This window comes from Macrobrachium nipponense, chromosome 24 (assembly GCF_015104395.2).
Source record: "Macrobrachium nipponense isolate FS-2020 chromosome 24, ASM1510439v2, whole genome shotgun sequence".
Classification (NCBI taxonomy): Eukaryota; Metazoa; Arthropoda; class Malacostraca; order Decapoda; family Palaemonidae; genus Macrobrachium; species Macrobrachium nipponense.
In genome coordinates this window covers 33,144,459-33,158,260 of record NC_061091.1, presented here as the reverse complement: position 1 = coordinate 33,158,260, position 13,802 = coordinate 33,144,459, and the positions used below count along the sequence as shown (strand labels likewise).

At 38.9% G+C, this 13,802-nt stretch overlaps 1 long non-coding RNA gene across 1 annotated transcript; it reads right to left on the bottom strand.

Annotated features, from left to right (window-relative positions):
* Positions 1-2,407: 2,407 nt before the first annotated feature.
* On the bottom strand, positions 2,408-13,802 carry LOC135204089 (uncharacterized). The gene is made up of 2 exons (XR_010312098.1): positions 13,617-13,802; positions 2,408-2,798 (listed from the first exon to the last, which is right to left on the bottom strand). It is a non-coding gene; the product is annotated as an uncharacterized LOC135204089 (long non-coding RNA).

The following is a 13,802-nucleotide window of genomic DNA, read 5'->3' as shown; positions in this document are numbered from 1 at the left end:
GGAGTTCTTTGTCCACAATAAATAGGTATACTATGAACATGTATTATGTGGCAAAAGAAAAGGGAAGTAGCTTTGTTGACGAAATGATGAACTGCGCCTTCACTTACTGATATATGTTTATGATCATTCTGTGTATATTTTGTCAAAATACGTTGCGGGGTCGAGGTTCAACTACAAATCGTCAGATATGACTGAGAGATTGAACGCTGCATTAAAATAGGTTAAAACTTTTAAGATAAACATAACTCAAAACTAGAAGTAGATTTTTGTCTTAACTTCAAAATTAAACCAACTTAATATAAAAAATCCCTTTAACTGATATGTGGAAATCTTTAGTCATCAAGAGGATATAAGATAAAGCAGGTGCACAGTGCGGGGTAAAATCACCTTCCACTACCGCACATCATGTGATGGAGAACAGTAATGCTAGATTCCAAATAAAAATTCTAACTACGAAAACAAGGAACAGATGAAGTATCACGAGACACCTTTCCAAAATTACATTAGGTTAAAAGATCTCTTAAGAAAAAAGAATTAAAATAATGTAAAACACTTTTCAGTGAAATCGACATGTAGAAAATTCCAACAAAAGACCTAGGGGCTTTTGTCACCAGAGGGCACAAAGCCGCGTAAATTAGGCGGCTGTCATGACTCGGGTGTCATGAGTAACAACTGACAGAGAATTACATCAGCTGTGTGTCACAAGGGATTGCTGTGCGCCGTGATTATTTTGATAAAAATTCAATTAAATTTATTTTGATAAAAATTCAATTAAATTTTTCAATATTTCAGGTTTTAGAAAAGCTACTTATAAAGAAAATTATGTTCATTATTTTTCCAACACTCACAACAAGTTAAAAGGAATGTTATGATTTATTTTTCTTTAAAGGCATATGTATATGCTACCCCACATTTCTAGACGAAAAATTTTCCAATATCGTAGACTCCTTTGGGTCCTTAAAGAACCCGAAGTATTTTTTTACTGATGCCATCACCTCTTCATATTTCCTGAGGAAATTTCATTTAACGAAGGTAAATTTTCTTTTGTAGGAAATTGTTTCGAATCGTTTAAAAAGTCTTGGAGACTTTCTTTAATTAGCCATATCTTTAATTAATTATATCTCTGTAAATTTAAACTTTGAAAATACAGTTTAATCTTTTTAAAATTCTAGTTTTTCATGATTGCTCCGTAAGATTTAAATATAATGATCACATGCGTATTGACCAAATTCATTGCTGACTGACAGCGTTTGTCGATGATTATTCAGAACGTCATAAATAAGAGTTTTACAAAAGTAGAGAGAGTTTTATTGCTGCTGAAGATGGATATGTAAGAGCTGACTACTACAATTAAAGTCGGACATACTTTCTTCTGGTATTTTCTATAGTTGATGAAGAAGTTTAAGTCTTTGTAGAAGTCTTTCGAATCTACACAAATACTTCCTGACAGGCGGTATGAAAGCACGAGGTACTTGCGTAAATAGACTATCTTTTATTTTGTTATTATACACTTTAATTTAGCTTGCCTTTTGGGCTGTTTGTCTGTCTGTCTGGGTCAAATCTTGGTTTTCAATAATCAACCTGTTCCTTTTGTATGATGGACTTGAAATTTTGCATGATTACTCAGTTCTAGTGACAAAACAACCTCTCCTGACAAGGTCAGAAGTGACCTCTAGTGACCCTACGGTGGCCTCTCCCAATATCTCAAGTTTTGTTTTGTAGTTAATAACTCTACGGATTTTTCAAACATTCTTCGGCTCGACTGGATATCATAGAACATCACGTTCTATTTCATTGGCTACAATCATAAATCCGTTACAATTTCTGTCAAGACTAAAAAGTATGATATAAAAAATAGACATTTTTTTTAACTCTTATTAAAATGCACTAAAATAAAAATATATATTTTTTTTTGACACAAACCAAGATCTTACAATTAATAGACTAATAAAGCGACGGCGCCAAACATAAAAGAAAATGTTAAAAAATGCAAATATATATTTTTTTATTTTTCTTAGCATTTCCTTCCATGTTTTGCACCCACAATTTTATTTTTGTGAACATGATTCATTGTATAAAAATTCTTAGTCTCAAATTTTTTTTTTACTTCTTAGTGCATTTTAATAAAAGTGCGTTTGAAAATATTTCATATTTTCTTATTATCACAATGTTTATATATAAAATACCCTTGACATTTGATGCGATTCCAGACCTAATTAAACTGCATTTAAAATTTGTTACCCAAAATCTAGTAGATATTTTCTTCATTTTATTCGTAGATATGATATAGAGGCACCGGAGCAGTATTATTCATTTATATAAATGCCTAAGTTTCTACACTTCACTAGACATTTAAAAGTAAATTTTATTTTGATCTGTATTACATGCAGGAAACCTGTATTAAAAGTTATTTTAAGAGGTAGATAATTTTATTGTAACTTATAGAAAAATATACTAAATATTTGTATCGAAATGACTGAAAAGGTCAATCACTGGATTTTTGGCAGAAAATAGTTCATTTAATCACTGATGCCATAACTCCCGGTATCTTTCTGGATGATGAGGTGATCATCAACCGAAGAAACCACCACACTATATCCACCAAATTCACCACCAAGGCCTCCAAAACTACCGCCATATCCGCCGTAGCCGTATCCGAAGGGTCTATAGCTGCAATCGCCGAAGCCATAGGGACTACCTCCGAAGAAGAAGCGTCGGTTTGGTTCGGGTGCTGGCAGGGCTCCAGTGACCTCCATCAGGGCAAAAAGGGCCACCAACGTCAACAGGGCAACGCCGATCTGCAAAGGGAACCAAGGAATCAGTTTAAAAAGACTTCAGTTGATATTCAAGTTGGTTCATTCTTTGAAGAATAAATCGTGCTTAGAATGAGCAAGAATCGGGATTATTTGGACAGTATTTCAAAGGTAAAGACATTGCCTCAATTACATGTCACTGGCGGAGCAAATACTGGTAACCAAATACTGGTAACTCAAATAAGTTATGCCATAAATACAAATCCTGTAGTACTAGATTACTAATATGCACTAATGTGTTCTTAGCATAGATTAATTAATAAAATACACGTCCAAAATTGATGCTTTGATGACTCACAACCCACGGCTACAAAACCTTTTGTGTAAAGGCCCGTCCATACGGCCGAGCTTTGCTCGACGAACTTTGTTCGATGTGACGTCAGAAGCGGAGAAAATGCGGCAAAGTTCTGACTTTTCCCGCTGTTTCTCCGCTTCTGATGTCACATCGGACAAAGCTCGTCAACCAAAGATCGAACGTGTGGACGGGGCCTAACATCTTTGTCGACTAGATTCATATATTATTGGTAATACAGGTAATTATAGTCCAGTCAATCTAGAGCAAAAATAGCTGCAGCTAAGCAAAAGTTCGTACGGTAGCCATTTACGGTTTTGTGATCCTTGGCCACATCTAAATAATATATGAAACGTTTACCATTATTCAAATAGTGGATCCAGATGATATAAGATGGAGGACAGAACGACAGAGAGAGAGAGAGAGAGAGAGACAGAGAGAGAGAGAGAGAGAGAGAGAGAGAGAGAGAGAGAGAGAGAGAGAGAGAGAGAGAGAGAGAGAATACAGATGTTAATGGGATCATGAAAAATAAGGATATTTCAGTCTGAATAATATTAATATGAAGAGTCAGTTCCAACAATATTTAAGTTTTTTTATAATATAAAAAATTATGATAAAGATTTAAAACAATACGATGTGATAAGATTTCATAATTATTTTCCAATATATGTACGATAACATTTCTTAAAGTAGAGGGAAAAAAAGCGCCCTCTCTCTCTCTCTCTCTCTTATATATATATTTAATTCATTATTGCATTTCTTTACCGATTACCGTAATTTCAATCCTCCTCCCATTCGAACCATTCCAACTATGTACTGGTTTGAACTAGGCCACCTTTCAGGGCAAGAAGGGCATGATCTCTCCAAGCCAGGTTTGGCGGGGCGACACCGGTTTTGTTGCTGGCTGTTCGTTATTTACTCTGTATCTGTCTGTCTGTCATCCAACTTATTTTTCCCAACCTATTAGACATCTCAACCGAGAACTGCACTATCTTGTCTTTAAAAAAAAAATTCCTTTGCCTAAATTCATTACTTTCTCCAGGCCTTTATCTAATGTTCTCACTTTTCTACCATCATTGCAGCTGGTTACCGCAGGTTAACCCAAGACTGGAAGACCTGTACCAGTTGGCAACATTATTTTTACTTTTGAGTTTCCCGGTCAATTGCGCCAGAAATAATGCTAATTGGCAACTACCGGAGGTTCCTACATGCAGTCTACTGCTAAAAGTCAGTGAGAGAATGCACGTTTTTGTGCCCTCCCTCTTCATGACTGTATGTCGAGTAGCAGTGTATCCATTTGGCACAGGACTTTCAAATATGTTAATTATTTGTAAAAAAGATATTTAGGTAGGATGCCATGTTGAATCATGTAATAGTGTTGTGCTGGTGTATTAGGGAGTTTTTTAGCCTAAATATGTCTTGTGCATACCTAACCATGACCCAAATGAATTTATATAAATAGTGTATATATTTCCTTCTTTTTTTGTTGAAGATAGCGGTAATGGCTGCAAAACGCAAGCTACACTACTATAGCCAGGAGGCCCTAGAAGACTATATAAACTCCTTTAGGTTTGACAAAACTGTAAAAATCGCCCTAGAAAGCAGCGATGGGAGTGAGGCTCTCATAGTGAGTGAAGTGCGTGAGGTGGCTGATAGTGCAGGTCCCTCCCAGCAAGAAGTGGGTCATCCCACCACACCAAGTGGCACCCACCCATCTCCCAAACCTTCTACCTCTCGTGCCTCTGCCCTCACCCCAGTATCGGTAAATGAGGATAGTGATAGTGACCAATGTGGAGGTCTCACGTGTACCAGAGTAAGGTACCAAACGTTTGTACCATTCAACACCTCCACCCAAGAAATGTCGAATTATGGTCAGTGATGTGTCAGAGGATTCTGAATCTGATTATTTACCCATGGACTGGGATAAGGATGGACTGGGATGAGGATGGACTCTCTTCAATCTCCAATGGTTCAGAGGAGGAGGCTACAACACCGTCCACACTCCAGCCCTACCAAGTTGATGCACTATCCACAGCCACATTAACTGAGGATACAGCAGCGCCGACAGCCCCAACTTCCATGCCCAACCAGGATGCTTCAACTCCCACTTCCATACCCAGCCAGGATGCTGCAGGCCCCCACACTGCCATCCCTTCCACAAGTAATGCTGATGAGAATTTTTTTTTTATCTAACAGCATCTCAGCGTCACACAATGGACAAAATGTGTGCTCAAAGAAACCACTGTCAAGGAGTTATACTGCCACTACCCAACCAGGACTGTCAGCAACATCTATGAATGCTACCTCCGCCAGTGACTTGCTCTCCCTTTTAATTGATGCCGACATGCTGGCGGACATAGTTAGGTTCTTGAACCAAAGAACCGATATTTTAGCAGCAACAGCATTGAAAGCTGCACCACAAAGAGCATCAGTAGGACACACCTGCATAGAAGAGATACAGGCTTTGATTGGTATACTCGTACAGTCTGGTGTTAAAAGGGACAACAAAATAACTCAAGAAATGTGGAGTCCACAGCATGGGTGCCAGTTATATCATGCAGCAATGAACGAAAAAAGGTTTTGCTTTCTGGTGTGGGCTCTACAGTTCGATGACGAGACTACACATGAAAAAAGGAACAAGGAAGATAAGATGGCCGCATTCACGAACATTTGGGAAAAGTTCAATTACCGTAGACGAAAACAGCTGCTGGCCTTCAGGAGAAGATGCACTTTTAGGTATTACATGCAGAACAAGCCACCAAAATATGCACTGAAGATAGTTATGGCATTAGTTATGGCATGTGATGCCAAAAGCTTTTACATGATAAATGGTGTGCTTGACTTGGGCCAGAACAGAAAGCCGAGAGTACCTGCAGAAAAACTGGGGGAGCACTACACCTTGAGTCTTTGTGAACCGTTTCTGGGCAGTCATCACATCATCACTATCTACAGTTGGTTCACCTCTCTCTCCCTGGTGACGGCATTCTACAAAAGACTAACAACATTAGTGAGGACATCATGTAAAAAAGTGTCCCCCCTCAGCAATGCTAGACATGAGGATGAAATGGCCTGTGAACACTGGTGCATTTTGATTCACAGAAAATGCTACCATGGTGTCTTACAAACCCAAGAAAGACAAACTGGTCCTCCTTTTATCATCAAAACACAACAAACAAACCACAACTTGGGGACAAAAAGAAACCGAAGATCATCCATATATACAACAAAACTAAGGGAGGAGTGGATGTCCTGGATGACATGTGCAGCCACTACTCATGCAGCAGGAAGACACGATGGTGGCCACTGTTTATTTTACGGCATGGTCAACATTGCAGTAATCAATGCATTCATTTTGAGTAAACTCAAAGATGGCTGTCAAACTAAAGTGCAACGGGCATTCATGCACATCCTGGCTATGGAATTGATGAAGCCTTGGGCTGTGAGGAGGCTACAACAGACGGGCATGAAGTTATCAGCCAGAAATCTGATAAGGTTGTGTTTTGGCATCACGGAGGATGAGAGACTCCGGGAAGTGAACCCTACGCCAGGCCTGCGAACCAAGAAGAGGTGCTCCATCTGTCCATGGAAGGTAGCCAGCCAGACAAGGATTGTATGCACGTTGGTATGCACGTTGTCAGAAGGATGTTTGTCCTCACCACTCAGATGTTATTTGCTACGACTGCCAGGAGTAAACTAACAGGTAACACGAGATTTACATCAAACACAAACATTATGACAGGTTTTTTTATGCTGCACACATTATTGACAGTATTTTACAGCACTTTTACAATACTCTCACGAACTATATACTCATTTCTATTTGTTTCAGACAGTTTTCTGAGGATTGGCAGGTTGCGTGATAGAAAGTTGCCGTAGTCTTTGATCGTTTCAATTTTATTTTTTTTATTTAAATCACAGTGACCTGGTCAATATTAATTTCATTTAGCAAAATCCAAAACATAACCTAAGCTATATAAAATCATATCAATAAACTGAAGGACAAGCTCCCAGTTTTCGATCGAGCGGCAATTGTTACAAAAACATTTTCTTTTGTTATTTACAAAAGCTTTTAATCGCTTTTCAAAAACTTTTCTTTCGTTAGTACAAATGCATTTTCTGTAGTTATTTACCTCAAATACTTTCTCGAATTATCAAGCAGAATTTAAAATGCCTGATTACTATCATAACACATTCACAGGAAAATAAAGGTGGAGGGTTTAGTGAATCAAATTTATTACCTTGGAAAGGCTTAAATACAAAGTTTTGAAAGAACCTACGGTTAATCTTTCCTCTCGGCCAGTGCCCGACAGCTGTCAAAATATCTTGACAGCAAGCCTCCTTACGAAATTTCATAGCCGTCACTGCTGCAGTAGAGACGAAACTCCGCTTTAACTTTGAGAAATTTCGGGCCTTTCAGCAAGTCGACAAACTGATTCAATCGCAAGGAGTCCATAGAAATTAGGTCACTGAAACGGGCTGTGGAAGTAAGCTTGACAGTTATCTTGACGCTCATATGACCATGTGCATCAGCTACTCGAGTTTTCAACTCCCGTAATTCTCTTTGCGTCAGAAACTAGCCTGGCTCTAATCGTAGTTTCTTTATTAGATTAGCTGGTTTCCCGGGGTCATGAACACTTCATGTTAAGCTCTCTTCACGGCATCAGTTTCTGTTCAATTGAAAGGTCTTGCATTGCTGTTCTAAGATGGTCTTCAGACCAAAGAAGGATTGGTTCAGTGTCCAAACGTCCGAAATGATGCACCTTTAAAAGAGTGGTCCAGAACAGTTGTCAAACAGCAAGCCAGCCTGATAAATATATAGGTTGTAACTCATCGCATTTACAAGGATACCATCATTTTTATCCCCCAGCCCAAAGATAGTTATCTAAGAATGGAACAAAGTTATGGCGAATACACCCCCCAATTCATAAACACCATTGTAAAAGATACTTTACCAATCATTTTAGTTTCCTTCGACAACTATGGTCAAGATACGAGATTGTTAAAAGCTGTATCAAACAACTGCTGCTAAGATGATTTCACATTAAGTTTTAAAATAATAATTTGCGTGCATTTAGCCATAAAACCAAGTAACACAGCGCTTCCAGCCATTCACTGCTTTCAACAGTGAAAGGAATTAGACAGATTGTTAAGAGTTTGGACAGCTAGATGGAGGAAAGTGGGAACAGAAGTCGATTCAAGGTTTAAAATGTGGGTGCAGGTAAGGGATGAAGCAACTTTTATAAGAAACATTTGGTAATGTCTACACGGCATCTTTGAAGTCCCCTAACGCCACTACCACACATCGGATTATCACGAGCTAAGAGTCTGTAATAAGATATATTTGAAAAAAACTTCGAATTAAACATATCCCGGTAGCAAGTAATGAACTGCATTATATTAAGATCTGTCACTATGCTTGAACCCGTCAAGTCAAATTTTAAACTAAAACCACTACCTCGACCCCCTCCAAAAGTCCATGAGTACTAATCTTTAGATTCTGAACTAAACCTCTAGATTTTATGAAAAGAGGAAGGCTGAAGAGTACACTTAATACATTCAAGTCACTAAATACACCTGGGGAATTTGAAGACTAGTTATGTATTACCAAAAAAATCTTTATTAAAAGCCTAAATGGAATTAGAAAACTTCTCAAGAACTTTATGAATTAACAAAACATAAAACCCAAGCTATATAGAACTAAGTTTTAAGAGCATCGGTTTAGCCTAGAAAAGTTTTTTATTAACGTTCAAAAAAAGAAAAAAACTAACACTGGAGACAAATCATTACCAAAGGATTAACTAGCAGACCAACAAGAGAACTGAAATACAAGAATTAATAATTAATATTTGAGAGTAGTTAAGTTAATATATAACTGAGGACAAACCTAAAAGAATACGGAAGCCCTGTAAAAGAAAGGTGCAGGTTGACCATGGTAGACTTGGTCTACCATGGACAACCCTAATCCACCATTGCCGGAGCGGCAGCGGCCACCCCGACAAAGGTGGATCTTTTCAAGTTTATAAAAGAATTAAATAAACCAAACAAAAGCTAGCTAACTCAAGCACGCAATACCAAGCATAAAAAGTCTACAAGCAGGACATATCCGGGACAAAAAAGCAATCATACCCTAGACCTCTCGAATAAGCAAACAAATCTCCACTTTGTGCCCTCACTACAAACAAGCAAGCAAATACAATTTATGCCCTCACCACAAAAAAGCAAACAAATCTACTAAAGTGCACACATTACAAGCAAGCAAATCCACTTTGTGCCCTCACTATAATCAAGCAACCAAAATATCTTCACGCCCTAGCTACAAGCTAGCAAATCCACTGTGCCCTCAATACAAGCAAGCAAATTATCTTCTCGCTCTCACTTCAAGCAAGTAATCAAGAAAATCCACTTCACGCCCTCGCTACAAGCAAGCAATAAACAAATCCACTTCACGCCCTCACTACAAGCAAGCAATCAAGCAAGTAATCAAGCAAATCCACTTCACGACCTCACTACAAGGAAGCAATCAAGCAAATCCACTTCACGTCCTCACTACAAGCAAGCAATCAAGCAAGCAAATCCACTTAATGTCCTCACTACAAACAAGTAAGCAATCAAACAAATCCACTTCACGCTCTCACTATAAGCAAGCAATCAAGCAAATGCACTTCACGCCCTCACTACAAACAAGCAATCTAGCAAATCCACTTCACACCCTCGCTACATGCAAGCAATCAAGCAAATCCACTTCATGCCAACACTAGAAGCAAGCAATCAAACAAATCCCCTTCACGCCCTCACTAAAAGCAAGCAATCAGGCAAGCAAATCCACTTCTTGCCCTCATTACAAGCAAGCAATTAAGCAAATCCACTTCACGTCCTCACTACAAGCAAGCTATCAAGCAAATCCACTTCATGCCCTCACGACAAGTAAGCAATCAAGCAAGCAAATCCACTTCACGTCCTCACAACAAGCAAGCAATCAAGCAAACAAATCTACTTCACGCCCTCACTACAAGCAAGTAATCAAGCAAATCCGCTTCACGCCCTCACTACAAGTAAGCAATCAAGCAAATCCACTTCACGCCCTCACTAAAAGCAAGCAATCAAGGCCCTCACTATAAGCAATCAAGCTAATCCACTTCACGCCCTCATTACAAGCAAGTAAGCAAGCAAATCCACTTCACGCCCTCACTACAAGCAAGCAATCAAGCAAATCCACTTCCCGTCCTCACTACGAGTAAGCAATCAAGCAAATCCACTTCACGCCCTCACTACAAGCAAGCAATCAAGCAAATTCCCTTCACACCCTCACTACAAGCAAGCAATCAAGCAAGCAAATGCACTTCATATCCTCACTACAAACAAGCATGTAATCGAACAAATCCACTTCACGCTCTCACTACAAGCAAGTAATCAAGCAAATCCACTTCACGCCCTCACTACAAGTAAGCAATCAAGCAAATCCACTTCACGCCCTCACTACAAGTAAGCAATAAGCAAATCCAATTCCACCGCCCTTCACTACCAAGCCTAGCAATCAAAGCCAAATTCCCACTTCACACCCTCCCATAAAAGAAAGCAAATTCCCTTCACAAAGTCAACACAAGCAAGAATCAAGCAAGCAAATGGCACTTTCATATCCCTCACTACAAAAAACAAAGCATTGTAATCGAACAAATCCACTTCACGCTCTCACTACAAGCAAGTAATCAAGCAAATCCACTTCACGCCCTCACTACAAGTAAGCAATCAAGCAAATCCACTTCACGACCTCACTACAAGCAAGCAATCAAGCAAATCCACTTCACACCCTCACTACAAGAAAGCAAATTCCCTTCACACCCTCACTACAAGCAAGTCATCAAGCAAATCCACTTCGTGCCCTCACTACAAGTAAGCAATCAAGCAAATCCACTTCACGCCCTCACTACAAGCAAGCAAATCCACTTCACGCCCTCAATACAAGCAAGCAATCAAGCAAGCAAATCCACTTCATACCCTCACTACAAGCAAGCAATAAAAAAAACCATTTCACGCCCTCACCAAAAGCAAGCAATCAAGCAAGCAAATCCACTTCACACCCTCACTACAAGCAAGTAATCAAGCAAATCTACTTCACGCCCTCACTACAATTAACAATTAACAATCCTTCGCCCCTCACTACAAGCAAGTAATCAAGCAAATCCACTTCACGCCCTCACTACAAGTAAGCAATCAAGCAAATCCACTTCACGCCCTCACTACAAGCAAGCAAACCCACTTCACCCACCACCACCCTTCTCAAAAAAAGCAAAACCACTTTATCCACCCTCCAACAAGCAAAACCACTTTATCTCCAGCATTACAAGCAAACAAGCAAAACTACTTAATTCAGGACAATCAAAACCACTTCATCCCGTGAATCTTAAGAATGCATGCAAAGCCAAACCCAAACTCTCAAGCACGCAAGCCAAAAACATACTAACTCTCATTTATGAACGCAATACCTATCAAGCGGCCAATTAGCGGTAGCATAACTGCAATCACAAAATGCAGAAAATCACCTCAAGCAAGCAAGCAAAAAAAGAAAAAAAAACATTCAAAACATGAGAAAGTTCATTCAACAACAACCGTAAGAATATCTAGTTGGTAGATCCGCCGCCGCCAAGACTATGGCAGTTGCGGTTATTCTATGTAGTTTTACCTACTGAACAAGAATTTTAAGTAATATTTATTCGGACGAGTGTAATTAACCCTCAGGGGCTAGTATACTAAAGGTAATACTTCAGAAGCACTCCGCACTGGATATAAAAATAAATAATCACCTACATAGAAATGCCATGTAAAAAGGAATATAAAAAGTATAGTCATTATATGAGAGATTGAACGGGGTGGAATTAAATGAGCTTGATAAGTTTTTACCTCGAATTTTTCCTAAGTCGGGAGAGGTGTTTCCTCTATGGTTATGTTTACTTTTAATGAGCCCTCTAACTTACTTTCTTACGCAAACAAAAGCAGTTCCAGTTACTCATTGGCTGAGGGGTGTGACATCGTTATGACGTCATGGGTTTCATAACCAATTACGAACGACTTTAGTCGAAAACTAAGTTTCACTAGCATATCAGCGGAGTAATAAAGTTACCTGTCCAGTGTCCACTGGTATCCTTGTTTGACTGAATACTCGAATAATGAAGCAAAAACCGGCATTTTGTCTTCCTGTAGCTATGTCAGAGGCAGTGGCTGGCCCTTCTGCCATTAATTTTGACAGAGACCTTCAATTTCCTACTAATTGTTTGCAGTGCAATGTGGGTTACGGTGAATTTTATCATTATTTGTCTAGTGGTGGTAAAGAAGTTGTGATTGAATATGCTAAAAGACAATTTAATACTAAAGCAAAAAAACTGCGAGTGTTGTGGAGCTATTTGTAGATCGACTACAACAGGAACGCCTTTAGGTGTGATCCGCCACGGTAAGTAGCCTTACTGTAACCCCTGTGACTAGCGCGCGCAGCGCAACATTACCTCTTGCCAGTACATGCCGTGCTTGCCAAGAATCTTTAAATATGCGGATAAGGCGCAAAACGCCGTTCCGCCACGGCCTTACTGACAGCACACATAAATCGATTGTTGTTTTGGTATCGCCGCCATATTGGTTTTGGTGTTCTTCCGCCGATATCGGTCGGTTGTCGAGTTGCCGTGTTTAGTACTGGCCCTTGGGGGGTAATTACAGTCGTCCGAATAAATATTACTTTAAATTCTTGTTCAGTGGTTAAAATAACATAGGAAAACGTCAATTGCCATAGTCTAGGCCATCGTGGATTGCTTCTGTAGAAATACCATCTAGTTAATTATCAATGATTTTCTTGCAAACTCCTCTCATACTTGCAATGCTTGCATGTGGCTTTGGCACTCCCTAATAATATTCATCTACAGAACTACCCAATTCAAAGTTAAATGCCAAAAATCACTTAAGTAAAAGTTGACCTATAACCCTCAAAAATTTTATTTCTAACTTACAATTTTAAACCACTAATCCTTAGCAAATCACAGCGATAATCAATTTTTGACTAAATAGCCAAAACTACAAAAAAAACTGATACACAAATCAAAAGTTAATTTAATATAATTCTCTCCAGAACCAAAATGCAAAATAGCAAGCATATGAATTAAAAGTATATAGTTTATTGGAATGATTTCATAGACAACCCAAATATATTAGTTTTGTTTTAAAATCCCGAAATTTTGATTTTTTTTATTTAACTAATCACACGACCACCAAATCTTTGAAAAAAAGGGTAATAATAATAAGTACACAAACCTTCACACACCAGTAAACAAGAATCCCATTAAACATTTAAGAAACATTAAAACCATAAATCACATAAGAGTACAACTTAAGTTTACATAATTATACCTCAAAATTTAAACTGATTTTCCGAGATACTTTCACGAGGACGTGATTAAAACCACCACTGTGAGACTAACTAAGCCAAACCACAACGCACGGAGCACAACCAAATAGAGCGATCCACTTACCACAATCCTGCAGGAAAACGGCAGTCACAAATAACCCACACAGTAGCCAGGACACACCGCAGATACTAACAGAACCGCCAGCAATCGTGCAGTAATATAGCAACACGGCAGAGCACGGTCACATAGCAGAACAGTAATTGCAACTACACTTCAACGAAAACTGCATCGAAGAACTCGTTTCTTGGA